At 48.4% G+C, this 14,849-nt stretch overlaps 1 protein-coding gene across 1 annotated transcript in view; it reads left to right on the top strand.

The window, feature by feature from the left end:
• The window catches only part of XYLT1 (xylosyltransferase 1), a 306,010-nt gene that overhangs the window by 17,882 nt on the left and 273,279 nt on the right, over positions 1–14,849 (top strand). The gene's annotated exons all lie outside the window — the stretch shown is intronic.

Raw genomic sequence — 14,849 nt, forward strand, 5'->3', positions numbered from 1 at the left:
GCTTTTCCGAGGAGGTGACATTTACGAAGAAACAAATAGAAGGTGGTCACACGTAGCTCAGAGGAAGGGAGGGGGGACAGAATATGACCTTCGTGAGCAAGGGCATACACGTCATCTGGGGACGGACAAAGCCAGGGGCTGCAGGAAACTCCTGGCCACTATAAAGTGGTCTCTGACCGGTGCTCCCCGCAGCTCTGTTAGTGGACTCATCCTCCCTGTTGCCCTAAAACCTAAAAACATCAACTGGTTTAGACATTATGTGATTTGGAGGTGGAACCCAGCAGATGAAAAAAGTTGACTGTCAATTGTACAAAACCATTCTGGCTCCAGTGATCCTTCCAGAACTTTTCTGCCGTGACTGCCACTCTCTGTCCAACAGAAACACTCCTGCCTTTGCAGGGGCTTTTCCGATCGCCGTCTGCCCCTTCAGAACGACGTCCCTTTTCTCTCCCTCCACCTCCACATCAGAACTCCCCTGTCCTGTGCTGCATTCTTCTTTTTTTTTTTTTTAATGAAATTTATTGTCAAATTGGTTTCCATACAACACCCAGTGCTCATCCCAACAGGTGCCCTCCTCAGTGCCCATCACCCACTTTCCCCTCCCTCCCACCCCCATCAACCCTCAGTTCTCGGTTTTTTTAAGAGTCTCTTATGGTTTGCCTCCTTCCCTGTCTGTAACTTTTTTTCCCCCTTCCCCTCCCCCATGGTCTTCTGTAAAGTTTCTCAGGATCCACATATGAGTGAAAACATATGGTATCTGTCTTTCTCTGCCTGACTTATTCCACTTAGCATAATACCCTCCAGTTCCATCCACGTTGCTACAAAGGGCCATATTTCGTTCTTTCTCATTGCCATGTAGTACTCCATTGTATATATAAACCACGTCTTCTTTATCCATTTGTCAGTTGATGGACATTTAGGCTCTTTCCGTAATTTGGCTGTTGTTGAAAGTGCTGCTATAAACATTGGGGAACAAGTGCCCCTATGCATCAGCACTCCTGTATCCCCTGGGTAAATTCCTAGCAGTGCTATTGCTGGGTCATAGGGTAGATCTCTTTTTAATTTTCTGAGGAACCTCCACACTGTTTTCCAGAGTGGCTGCACCAGTTTGCATTCCCACCAACAGTGCAAGAGGGTTCCCATTTCTCCACATCCTCGCCAGCATCTGTAGTCTCCTGATTTGTTCATTTTGGCCACTCTGACTGGCGTGAGGTGATATCTGAGTGTGGTTTTGATTTGTATTTCCCTGATGAGGAGCGACGTTGAGCATCTTTTCATGTGCCTGTTGGCCATCCGGATGTCTTCTTTAGAGAAGTGTCTATTCATGTTTTCTGCCTATTTCTTCGCTGGATTATTTGTTTTTCGGGTGTGGAGTTTGGTGAGCTCTTTATAGATTTTGGATACTAGCCCTTTGTCCGCTATGTCATTTGCAAATATCTTCTCCCATTCCATCGGTTGCCTTTCAGTTTTGTTGATTGTTTCCTTTGCTGTGCAGAAGCTTTTTATCTTCATGAGGTCCCAGTAGTTCATTTTTGCTTTTAATTCCCTTGCCTTTGGGGATGTCAAGTAAGAAATTGCTGCGGCTGAGGTCAGAGAGGTTTTTCCCTGCTTTCTCCTCTAGGGTTTTGATGGTTTCCTGTCTCACATTCAGGTCCTTTATCCATTTTGAGTTTGTTTTTGTGAATGGTGTAAGAAAGTGGTCTAGCTTCACGCTTCTGCATGTTGCTGTCCAGGTCTCCCACTGTGCTGCATTCTTGAGCCATTTGATAGTGGCATCCTGCACGCACCCCAGCCTGATGGCATTAACCCAGATCGATGGCAGAGAGAAAGGACAGCTGGCCCTGGGCCTGGTGGCAGTGTCTACACGTCGTGGGGGCTGTGCTGTGTGGGGATCACTTACACACTTTACAAAGCAGATCTGGACTTCCAGGAGTCAGGACACCTGGGGACCAGCCCCGCTCTGTGTCTCACTTTGTGGGGTTTTGGGTAGCCTCTCAGGGCCATTCTGTCCCCATCTTTAAAATGGACTAAGGGAGCGGTGCCTGGATGGCTCAGTCGGTTAAGTGTCCAACTTCAGCTCAGATCATAATCTCACAGTTCATGGGTTCGAGCCCCGTGTAGGGCTCTGTGCTGACAGCTTGGAGCCTGGAGCCTGCTTCGGATTCTCTGTCTCCCTCTCTCTCTGCCCCTTCCCTGCTCATGCTTGGGGTCTCTCTCTCTCTCTCTCTCAAAAATATATAAACACTAAAAAAATTTTTTTTAATGGTCTAAGGGATTTCTGGGTCCCTTACACTCCCCAGTTTTAGGTCTTTTATGGTTTTCTCTGCCCAAGTTACACACCTCTTTCCTCGTTCCAGCCATGACCTTCATCCCACAGAGGGACTTACTAGGAGCCTTACCTACCATGTGTATAGGTGGCTGTTCTCGTGTGATTGTGTGCAGAAAAGGGCCTCATTCCCCCCAGAATCTACCCCCTTCTGCCTGACGATAAACTCCAGTCTCTTAAGACCTTACTGCCATTCCCCATTACCTTCAGAGTTGTTCTCTGGCCCGCTAACTCCGTCAGGGGACCCCCCCAGGGCTAGAACAGTGAATGACACATAGTCGTTGCTCAGTAAACATTTTCGTTTCCTTCCGAAACTGCATGAAAGATCAGATGATGAGATACTCTAAAACCCAGAGCTGTGGAACCCTGCTTTAAAGAGATTTTAAGATCCAAAGGCCAAAGATTCCTCTAGAACTTAGAATCATGTGTTGTTCTGTGGTTTCTTCTCAGCCCCTCAACCATCCCGACAGCACCTTAAGGATCACCGTGTGTCGTTAGTAGCTGATACAGAGGTCTGTGGTTGATGTTGCTGCTGCTGCTGCAGGGTGATAATAATTAAATAATAATAACAGCAATTAATAGCAGGTGCCATTTATTAACCACCCCCCACGTGTCAAGCATTTTACTTTTAATGCTTGCCTGTCATGTGAGCATTGTTGGTCACTGTTTTGTGGAGAGAGGAAGTGGGGCCCAGAGAGGGGAAGTGACTTCCCCAAGGCTGCACAGCTGGTGAGAGGCAGAGCTGCATTGTAACCCAGGCAGGCTGGCCCAGAGCCCACGCCCTTAACCACCAAGTGACCTAATGCTCCATCCTCTTGATGTGATTGCAGACTGGCTGGGACAAGGTGGCGCGGGGGAGGGTCTCCTCTCCCATCTTCTTGCCCTGCCTCTACCCTCCTGTGGGTGGGGGAGGCCTCGGCGGTCCAGGCCTGGCAGGTTTCCAGTCTCCTGCCCTCTTCAGGCTCTCCCGTTCTCCAAGCCCACAGACGGGGCAGGTAAGAGGCTGACTGCTCGGATCGGAGCCTTTACCCAGGCTGGGGCTGCACACTTGTCCCCTCCCCGCCTTGCACAGCTCAGCTGGCCCCACACGGACACATCAGGAGAGCACAGAAGAGAGGCAGGAACGTGGCCTCGCCCTAGGGAGAAGGGGGTGTGCTCTCCAGGCTCAGAGGAACCATTCTGTGTGTGTGTGTGTGTGTGTGTGTGTGTGTGAGCGAGCGGGGACACGGTGTGACATTTGTATGGCACTCTGCTCCCCCTCCCCCGCACATCCCTGTCTGACTTGGGGGTGGGGGTGGGATGCGGTACAAGGGACTAACTAGGCAAGCAGGTGGATTCTGCTGCAGGTTCCCATCCAGGCTCTGTCACTAACCAGCTGTGTTAAGTTTAGGCAAGTTAGGCCGAGTCTCTGTGCCTCAGTTTGTTTCGTCTGTAAAACGAAGGGGTAACGGTGTCTACCATCATGGAGGCTCTTTGGGAGAAAGAGATGAGCCGATACAGGCAGCTCACTTAGCACGGGGCCTGGGCACATAATAACCACCATAAAGTGCTTGCTAGTGTTGCTCCCTCTAGTCTTTGTGGGAAGAGGAGGACAAGGACGAGGATGAGGAACCGGGAGGCAAGGCTGTCGGGTTGTCCGTCCAACCTTCGGAGTGGTAGGGATGGGATCCTGTTCCCAGCTCAGCTGTGAGTGGCCGTGTGGCCTTGATCTAGTCACATAACCTCCTCGTACCTGCTTTCTCACCTAAATTCAAGGCAGTGATTATAACCAGGATGAATTTTACCAGTTGGTGTGCACGTTTCTTTAATGGTTCCTAACACACCCCAGTGTCCCCCAAACTGGTAGGAAATCCATGATGCCTCTGGCAAGCGCACAGGGTCTTAGGATTAAGTAAAGAGGCCACAGTGTCTGTGATGTATGAAGCAAGGCATGAAGGTTTTTGCACGCACCGTTTTATGTCATCCTTACCATAGCCCTGAGGGCTAAGTACTGTTACTCTCCCATTTTACAGACATGGAAGCTGAGGCTCAGAGAGAGCAAAGGTGGCTTGCATGGAATCACGCTTGTTTAAGTGGCAGAACGTGAAAGTCTCTTCCAGGGTGTCGGGTAACGTCCCTCCTCTTCCCGGGACACGAGAATGTGTTCCTGAAGACAGACTCAAGTTTTTTTGGGGGAAAAATGCTAATGGTAGTCTTAATGGTTCGTAAGCCACTGCCAAGTAGCAAATGTCCTTGACCATGAACTTGGCAGGGTGACAGCATGTCTGAGAGACCCTCACGAGTCTGAACACAATGTTTTCAGAGCCCGAAACACTTTGTAAAATAATGTGGATTCATCCCAGAGCCTGGCACAGGGTCTGGAATTCTTGAGCCCTGTTTTCCACTTGGATTAAACTGAGGTCAGATATACTGCCCCAAAGCCCACAGTGAGTCATGCAGCCCCTGATGTCAGGGCACCGCCCAGGGCGGAGGTTGGTAGTGGGCTTTGGGGGTCTTTGGTGACAGGAGGAGGTAAACAGCGGGCTGCCTGGCAGCTTGGAGCAAGGCTGTTGGGCAGAGTCCAGAAATTATCTTGCTAACAGTGACAGTCTATGAGTTTGTGGGAAGCGAGGTCGTGAATAATTGATTGCCGCTAACTGAGTTGTGAAAACCATTTTCGGAGATTCCAATCTGCAGGCTTGCCGAGGGAGGGAGTACACAGGCACGAGGGCTCCCTTGTCCTTCGAGGCCCGGGGACATTCTGAGGCTCCTTCTCATCTGCCCAGTGAGCTCGGCCATGGCCCTTGGACCAGGAGGCAGTGCTGGCGGCCCGAGCCCTGGGGAGGGGCCACCTGTGTGGTGGGTGGGGAGGCCTGGCCTCCCTTCTCTTTGCGCTGTTCCCCGCTGAGGGTCGCTTGAGCCTGCCTTCCAGGTGTCTCAAACTCAGAGCGATCCCTGGGTCTTTAGAAGGGTTCCATGGAGATGCAGACTTCAGGGCCCTCCTCCCACCCCCCTCCTGCCTAAGCAGCTGTAGAACCCAGAGCACATGCAGCGGGAGCATTGTGCTTTCTGAGCATGACATTTTGGGGCCTTTGTAGCCCACCTCGTTTCTAGAAGAGGCAACATTGCCTAGTCATTAGAAACTGAGGGCTTGAATCCTGGAAGCCCTTGCTGTTTGTATGAGCTTGGACCAGTCGTATTCTCTCTCTCTGCCTCAGTGTTCCATCTGTAAAATGGGGATGCCAGTGGTCCCTACTTCAGAAGGGTAACAATTAAATAGGTTTGCTCTTAAACATAAAAATAAATATATGCCTAGATAAAATAAAGCTCCAGCTGTTACCTTATCCGGCCCCCTTACAGCCCTGTGAGGAAGGCAGGATGAGAACGGATGGGCAGATGAGGTGATACAGGCAGAAGAGATGCGGTGTGGTTCCAAAGGCCACACACCACTGGTTTAAAGATGGAGAATTAGTGCTTCTCAGCCTTTTCGTCAGGAAGGTGAGGATGGATGAATCTGGTGAAAGAAGGAGAAAAGATGGAATGAACCAGGAGGAGCCCAGGGTGAAGGTAGGGAGGCCTTGATACTTCTTGTGGGTTTTCAGCCTGGTCTGGTGGACCTCTCTGTTTTAGGCTGCTACATGGTGCCTTTATGTGTTAGAGAAAAGTGCCTACTCTAGGTAGAGGCCTGGCTTGGCCAGAAAACAATGTTTGTGACTAAGAGAGGTGTTCCTTCTTCTGAACAGTGCAGTGCTGGACTGTGGGGCATGGCTAGATTTCTCCCTCACTGGGAACACTGTGCAGTGCCCAACCTGCACAACTGTACATGGTGGCCTTGTATAGGACATCAACCTTTATTCAATAACAGGTGGTCACTTGGCTCTCTCACTTCCAAGCCTAAAGGGCTATTCCAGGTTTCTCCTACCTGTGGGTGCTCACCTGCCTACATTTTCATTCGGGAGTTGGATCAGACTCTCAAGCATCCTTCCAGAAGCTGACATTGTGCACGACATCACCATGAGGTCTGGCACCTCCCAGATTGCTGTCTTCCTGCTAGTGTCCAAACTTCCTAAGAGTCCCCCCTCTTTATCCTGTTAAAAATAAACACCGTTTTCTTCGCTCCCTTCAGCTGCTGAATTGTGCCCTGGAGAGCAAGCGTTTGTGTTTCCTCGCAAAGGCTCCAAAGGGAGAGGAATAAACAAACTGTAAACAGCTGTTTCTCCTCTGGTGACAGGATTCAGACAATAGACCCTCGGAGGGTATTAATCAGTTGCCTTTTCTGTGGAAACTTTGCATTGCGGGGCCGCTGAGGAGCCTCCATGCTGGGTGCGACTTCCTGAACGAGCAGGGGAGCCTCTCGACAGAGTCCTGGGCAGGCCCGGTGGCAGGTGCCACCTCCACACAGCTCCTTGTGGGCCTGGTGCACTTTGCAGACAGATGTCCACGCAGCTGTTGGGAAGGCTCCCAGCTTTGCTCGCCGGCAACCTCTTGACAGGGATCCTTGGGTAGAAAAGCGGCCTCCACCTGACTCCCTTTGTGTGGCCGCCCTCTTGCTTTGAAAATGGACAATGTGCATTCAAATACCCTTCATCCAACAAATATTTATCGAGCACCTGCTCTGTGCCAGGAGGCACTGTGCTAGGTTCTTGCGTTAAGTCGCTGATTGGTACTAAGTTCAAGAGGTATTTATTGAGTACCTACTATATGCAGGCTCTGTTCCAGGTTCTTGGGATACGCCTGTGGACATTTACAAACCGATACCCTTCCTTCATCTATTCATTCCTTGAACTCATAGTCCCAGAAATATTTTCTGAGCACCTGCTACGTGCCAGGCACTGTCCTAGGTACTTGAAGAAAAATAATGAACAAGATGGACAAGGTCCCTACATAGTCTAGCAGCGGAGGCTAGGCCATCAATCATAAATATATAAATAGGATCCGTTCGGGAAGCAGTGCGTGTGCTCATGAAAGTGAAAAAGACATATGTGATGGAGGGGGCGCAGGCTTAGCTGGGATGATGGAGGAGGCGTCTCTGACGAGGTGGGCGTGCGCACACACCTGAACTTGAGGAGGAACCAGCTGAGGAGATAGCTTTCCAGGCAGGGGGTGCAGCAAGGGCAGAGACTGGACCAAATTTGGGATTTATAGAGGTGTCAAAAGACACATCTGCCAGGGAGCACTGAGGGAAGGGAGCTTGCCTGAGATGGGAGAGAGGGAAAGGGTTGGAGGGGTTCACTTGTGTGGAGCTTGGAAACCAGGGCACGGAGTTCAGATTTCATCCAAAACATATGGGAAATCATTGCGGAGGTTAGGGTGGGGAGAACGATCCGCTTTGAGCTTTTAAAACAATCCTTCAGGTCTAGACCTGATGACAAACGCAGTGTGGTTTTCTGGATTGGATCCTGGGACAGTAAAGCTCATTGGTGGAAAACCGGGTGAAATCCAATAAAGTCTGCAGTTGAGTGAGCGAATGGTGTTGCACCGATGTTGACATCTTAGTTCTGCCAGATGAGCCATGGTTAGGCAAGGTGTGCACATTGGGGGAAGCTGGATGAGGGGTAGGCAGCAACCTTCTGGCCATCTTTGCAACTTTCCTGCACGTCGAAAATGATTTCAGAATAAAGTTTTATCGTAAAGATCCGTCTGGGGAATAGGTGCTAGGGGGAGCACTGAAAGAAGGTGAGAGTGGAGTCACAGAGACCAGTGAGGGTCTTCTGGGGTCAACCGGATAAGGGATGATGGCAGGGAATCACGGTGATGATGTGGGCCTGGGAAAGGGCGTCCTCCTTAGTTGAGTGACAGGTCTGCAGCCCCAGCTCTGGAAGATCTTTCCGCCCCTGACTGAAGTCATTCCAATCAGCTCCAAATCAGCTGCTATTTTTTGAGCACCTTCTAGGTGTTGAGGCCCATTCCGCAGATCAAAGTTAGTAATCACATCCATTCCCAGCCAAGATGGCCTCTTATTTACACCTGCTTTTGTGGAGATTACCATCATCACCTTTGGTAATGACTTGGAGTGAGTGAGCGAGTGAGAGTGTGTGTGTTTGTGTGTGTATAATGCCTTACCCCCCACTTAAGGTAACACCCATGGGATCAGGGGGTTAATTTTACTGATCACCATATTTTGAATGTCTGTCATACAACAGGCACTTAATAAATAGTACAAAATATATATTTATGTTATATCAATATACCATACATAAATATAGTAAATCTAGAAGTATTGTAAAACAACACTAATCGTGGCAGTATGCACTTAATTAGCATTTGCCATTTACCAAAAAGATTTTAAGCCCTTGGCTTGAATTTTAATCCTTGCAACTCTTTACAAGGTGACTATAATTTTCATACCCATTTTATGAAAGGGTTTAAGGTCTTTGCTCAAGGTCGCAGAGTCAGGATTTGCACCCAGGCAGTCTGGCTTTGGTGGCCCAAGTCTCTAAATACTAAGCTATACTGCCTGCCATAGAATGGATGTGGAATGAATGGGTAACTTTAATTATCTTTGCTGATTAAAGCAACACATGTTCATTAAGAAAAATTTAGAAAACAAAGATGAACGTGTGAAGAAAATGCAAATCTCCCATAAGTCCGCTCACAGTTTACTTCTGGAAGAGGGTGGGGACCCATGAAATTGCTGTTTTCACAGGAATGAGGCGGTTTCATCTCCTTGGAGAGCATATGGACGCAGACCGCTGGGCTTGGGGTACATGGGGGACTTGGGAAGAGAGCTGCAAAGGCGTTCATCTTACGGAAGGATGCTTCCGCTTCTTCCCAGCATTCCCAGGGGAAGCGGGAAGAGAGCTGCAAAGGCTTATGGGAGGACGCTTCTGCCTCTTCCCAGCATTCCCTGGGGAAGCGGAAGAGAGCTGCAAAGGCTTATGGGAGGACGCTTCCGCCTCTTCCCAGCATTCCTTGATGTGGCCTCTGCCACTTCCTCAAGGCAGGAAAATTGACCAAGCTCACTAAAAATCCAGAGCTATGGGACGTTCGGTATCTAAAAAAAGGACACTCCAGGCAGCCTGTCACAGCTGATGAACCTCCAGGTAGTTGAGCCTCGTCAGCTTACACATTATCTTGCCCAAAGAGTTGGGGCTTTGTGTGGTTCTTTGATGCCAATCTGCCATCAGTTGTAAGTTCTGTGCCATCAATTTGATAACAGCCTTTTGGGGATGGGGAGAGGGGTGCATATTGGGTTTCTCCAGGGAAACGGAAACGATGGGATGCATAGAGACAGAGAAAGCGATTTACTGTGAGGAATTTGCTTGTGCTGTTATGGAGGCTGAGACGTCCCGAGATCTGCAGTCAGCAAGCGGGAGACCCAGGAGAGCTGACAGTGTAGTTCCAGTCCAAGTTCGAATCAGGAGAACGGATGGTTTAAGTTCCAGTTCAAAGGCCGGCAGTCCTAAGAACCAGGAACAGCCAATGTGTCAGTTTGGAAAAAGCCAGTGTCCCAGTTTGAAGATTGTCAGGCTGGAGGAATATTCCCCTTTCCTTGCAGGAGGGTCAGCCTGTTTGTTTTAGTCAGACTTCAACTGATTGGGTGAGGCCCACCACAGTAGGGGGGGGCAGTTTGCTTTACTCAGTCTGCCAATTCCAATGTGAATGGGGCAACGGTGTGAATGGACACCCCGTGGCCCAGTTTATTTAAAATTAACCATCACAGAAGTAGGGGGAGGGTAACAGTTTTGATATTTGGGCTCTGGCAGCTCACTTTTGAGTCATGTGTGGAGGGTTATTGCAGAGAGCTCGATCTTTATCCTCTTTTTGATCTGACTCTATCTTTATCCTCAGCCATTATCTGCCACTTACTCTTGCTGTGGATTTCCTTAGGGAAGACTTAATCTTCTTCATTATCTATTTTTGCCTTTGCTACTTAGAGTACATGATATTTAAAAAAAAAGTCTTAGAATTTCAAATGGAGGCAAGTGTTTAAGAAACTAAAGCAAGTGTCAAAAACTCAAATGCCGTTAAAGCCAGGCAGGTTTGTAGGACAGGTGTAGAGCGATAGGGAGTAGTGTGGACTGTGGCTAATGGAAGAATAAATGCTCTGCCTTAAGTGGACAGTGACTCCTTGACTTCAGCTGCCTGTGGCTATGAGACAATCAGGCCCAGGCTTATCTGCTTTTCCAGGTTTTAAAAGAATCAAGAAGCTTGAATTTCTCAGGGTCATCTGGAATACATATTGGCAACTAATTCAAATTTATTATTTTTTAAAAATGATACCCTGTGTGAACCAAACACAGTGTTTCTTTTGGCTAGATTTGTGCCATAGACCTTTATGTAACTGGCTATGAGTTAAATGACAGACTGATCATAATAAATAATTTAATAAACATCTACCATTAATATAATGTTTACTGTGGGGCACTGGGGGGCTCAGTTGGTTAAGTGACCGACTTCAGGTAGGGTCATGATCTTGCAGTTGGTGAGTTTGAGCCCCACATCGGGCTCTGTGCTGACAGCTCAGAGCCTGGAGCCTGCTTCGGATTCTGGGTCTCCCCCTCTCTCTGTCCCTCCCCTGCTCACACTGTGTATCTCTCTGTCTCTCAATAATAAGTAAATGTTTACATATATATATGTGTGTGTGTGTGTGTGTGTGTATGTATAAATATATATATATAAAATATATATATGTATGTATGTATATATGTAAATAAAATGTTTACCGTGTGCCTGGCACTATTCTGGGTCTCTGGCTACATTATCTCATTCAGTTGTCAGAACAGAGGCAGGCGTGGTGTTCTCCCCATTTTACAGATGAGGGTAAGGTGCACACAGCCACACCTTTAGTAGGTGTGGGAACTTGGCTCTTCTCAATCAATAGCCTTTGCTTTAAGGTTCTATGTGACGCTGACTCTTGTGGCCCTCAAGTGTGAGGCCCACAGCCCCTGGGGATGTCCAGCCTGCCTTCTCACAGATCAAGGCAGAGCGCCAAGTAGGTGATACAAGAAACCGTGTATTTTATTGGGCAGCCATGTGCCACGGACCGTGCCAAGCAGTTTCGAACATAGATGCCTGGAACCCTTGCATTTACACAATGAGGTGGATCTTCTCATCCAGAATCGGCAGATGAGGAGATCAGGTTCTGTCTCTGCTTCCCTAAGCTCACGGCGCTAGCGAGGGGCAGAGGTGGGACTGGAACGCAGGTCCCGCGTCTCTGCGGCCTGTCATCTGGCTCCTTGTCCACAGAATTAAGACCAAAGAATGGGAAGGAGCCGACACAGAATACGGTTGTGCCGACACCTCGAAGTGGATGTGCATCCTCACCGAGACAGTCTTTCAGATATTTACAATTTATTGCTGACTTGTGTGAGTGAGCACATGTCCACAAGGTGATAAAATAGACGTTTGATGGCTGTTTGTGTTTCCCTGTTGAAAATTGTTCTCAGTAAGGTTTTTGTTCTTTGCCTCTTTGTATTAGCTGGCCGGTAACAGTGTCTGTTTATTTCCGTCTTCGCAAAGTTAAGCTCAGGGTCATCCAGTGCCTTCAGATTGTTGACCTAGCTTTGGCTCTAGAATTTCCACTTGTCTTCTCACCTGTCTTGGTCTTAATGAAGTACAAAGAAACTTACCCTCCATACTTTTAGGCTCGTGTTTCCCACAACATGGGATGTTTGTTTTTAACATTATTCGAACTGATTGTAGGCAGGTCTGTATTCACTACCTATTGCTTCATAACAAATGACAGAACTTGGTGGCTTGAAATAATAGATAGTTCTCTCACAGTTTCTATGGGTTAAGGACCTAGGAAAAGCTTAGCTGAGCATTCTGGTTCAAGGCCCCTCTTGAACTTGATTTTCTAAATTTTTCTCCATGAACATGTGTTACTTTAATCAGGAAAGATAAAACTAACCAGCTCATTCTGCCTGTGATTGATGGCCAGAGCTGTAGTCTCATCTGAAGGCTCGACCAGGGCAAGATCTGTTTCTAAGCCCACTCACGTGGTTGTTAGCAAGCCTCAGTTTCTCACAGGCCATCACACTGAGGGCCTCAGTTCCTTGCTGGCAGTTAGCTGGAGGTCTCTGTTAGTTCATCACTGTAGGGCAGCTCACAGCATGGCAGGTGGATTCCCCCAGAGCCAGTGATCAGAAGAATAGAGAGCTTGGGGAAGGAAGCACTTCAGATGGGAGCTGTAGTCTTTTCATAACCAAACCTTGAACGTGAAATACCATCACTCCTGCTGTATTCTCTTTGTTAGACGGGACTCACTAAATCTCGCTCACCTTCAAGGGGCAAGGATTTGCCCAACCAGCAACCAGTATTCAGCCTCCTTTCCGTGACGACCTTAAAGTGGTGTTTGGCCCCAGGGAAGTGATGCTGGAGTCCAGGATGGTGAATTTCACTGTATGGTAAAACCTGGCCAGATTTATGTTCCTGCACATTCTAAAAGGTTCCCCCCATTCCCAAGAACAATTTTCTGTAAGTCGTGCATGGAGAGAGATACTTTAAAGGGGGGATCTGATTCCTTTCTCCCTCTCCTCTCTATCTAAATAACTGTTCCATGAAAAGTACTTTGTCAGTCTCATCGGACCTGAGTGATTTTGTCCCACGTGTCGCTCCGAGAAAGATGTAATTCCTAGTGTTGCAGTCTGGACACAAGTACATGCCAAGCAGTTGTGGGGAAACATTGTGTGCATAGGCTTAATGTGAGACCATTTCCTGGAGTGGCCCCAACAAACATTTGGTACAGATAAAGATCACTTGTCCCCAGATGCCTTTTTTATTTCAGCCAGAGCCAAATATGATTGGAGGCAGAGGACGCTGAGTTTGAAAATCGCATCTCTGTGGCCACATGCGGGAGTTTCGCCCAAGGGAATGCCATTAAAGTGGGAAGGAAGCAGCATGTACCCGACGTGGGCCCAGATGGTCCCACGCTTCTTGCCTTCCTATCTGAGATGTCAGGATTTGGGCAAGCATTTTTTTTTTCCCCTTCACATAATCTTCAGTGTTCTTTGCAGCAAAGTCTAACAAATAAGATGGAAGGACTAGGGGCTCTCAGTTACGTGCCCGTGTTCAGAGTCTGGCTTTGCTGCATTTTCTTCTCTGCAAAATTTAGAACCTAGGGTATTGGCTTGCCACAGAAGGGTCTTGTGAAGATTCAATGAGATAGCACAGGAATACCATTAAGCATGGGCCCGGCACCCAGAAAGTACACAAGAAGTCAGTTACTATTATTGCCGTGTTATTATCAGTCACCTCGGATAGATGGTCTTCCAGACTGTTCTCTGTGGGGAGCACAAATGTTAGAAAGTGAGTGGAATATGTCTTCGTTTCCCTGTGTGACCCAAGCAGTTATGTAAAACCCTACCCTTCTATATCATGAACTTAGAAATTTTACAAAAGGTAGCATGCCAGCGGAGGCTGAACCTGTGTTTCTGAGCTGTTACATAATTCTTCAGTGCATCTCATGTAATCATCATGTATCAAGGCCATGTCTTGGTCCCGTGGTCATTTGCATAGAATCCTTTCTCGTTTCCTACCTCTAAGTCCTAAGAAATTCCTCAGGGTAAATTTCTGCTTTCCATTTTTATAGAATGACCTTGTTCCCAGCCCAGAGCTTAAAAGCTGAGTGTGATTGCGGTAGCTTTAAATAAGATGATCAAATTCAATTTAGCAGACACTGATTGATCCCCTACTGTGCGCCAGCCACCATTTTTAAAGGCTGGTGGGGTCAACATCAGAGCCACAGCAAGCTTCCTTGAAAGGCACGGGTGGCGTCTTGGTTGCTAGTGTGGACCCTGGAGCCAAATAGCCTCGGTTCAGTCCCTCCCCCTCTTCCTGTGGGTGTGACCCTGGGCAAGTCCCTTCGCCTCTCGGAGCCTCTATGTCCTTTCTACAAGGGGGACGTTAATACCCGCCCACCTTTAATTGGAAGTACATGGGGTCATGCATATTTCATGCCTCCTGTGGTACACAAAAATCGTGTAATTGTTGTGCACGGCTTCTGTCCCCAGATGCTCACAGGCACACGGGACAGGAAGAAAATAAAGCCAATGAGAGAATCTTTAGAAGATTAAGCCCTGGAGAGAGGGCCCTGGGGTTTTGGAACCCCGGATTCCCTTTGTACACCAGGGGCCATGCTTTGTCAACTATGCCATTGGGCGTTGGACCCCCGTCTTCTCCCCTGGCCCCCCACTTGCTCTCTGTATCCATCCCAGACTATCATCTGCGGGCAAGGCCTGCCCTGTGCAGCTCACCTGTGGATGCCAGCACCTAGCGTGGAGCTCGGCACGTAGCACAGACTTTGTAAATCTTGGCTGAATGAATCAGTGAAGCCTCCCCAGATTGTTTTTCTCATCAACAGTTTACCTCCGCAAGCCCGGAGGCCAAACTTAGATGTAACCGAAGCCGCTGCCGCCTCCAGACCGATCTGGAGCCTGAAATAGCCCCCAGAACCTCTCGCCGTGTGCACTTCTTCGTATACCGCAGCAGCTGTCTCCTGTTTTAAAAAAAAAAAAAAACCTGCTTGTGTGACAGACAAAGTGACTTGACCCCGAATTGCCAAGTTCCAGGGGCGCTCGGGAAGGAGAGGGTCCCGGAAGGC

Source organism: Panthera pardus, unplaced genomic scaffold, assembly GCF_024362965.1.
Source record: "Panthera pardus isolate Hobbes unplaced genomic scaffold, ASM2436296v1 HiC_scaffold_5, whole genome shotgun sequence".
Lineage (NCBI taxonomy): Eukaryota > Metazoa > Chordata > Mammalia > Carnivora > Felidae > Panthera > Panthera pardus.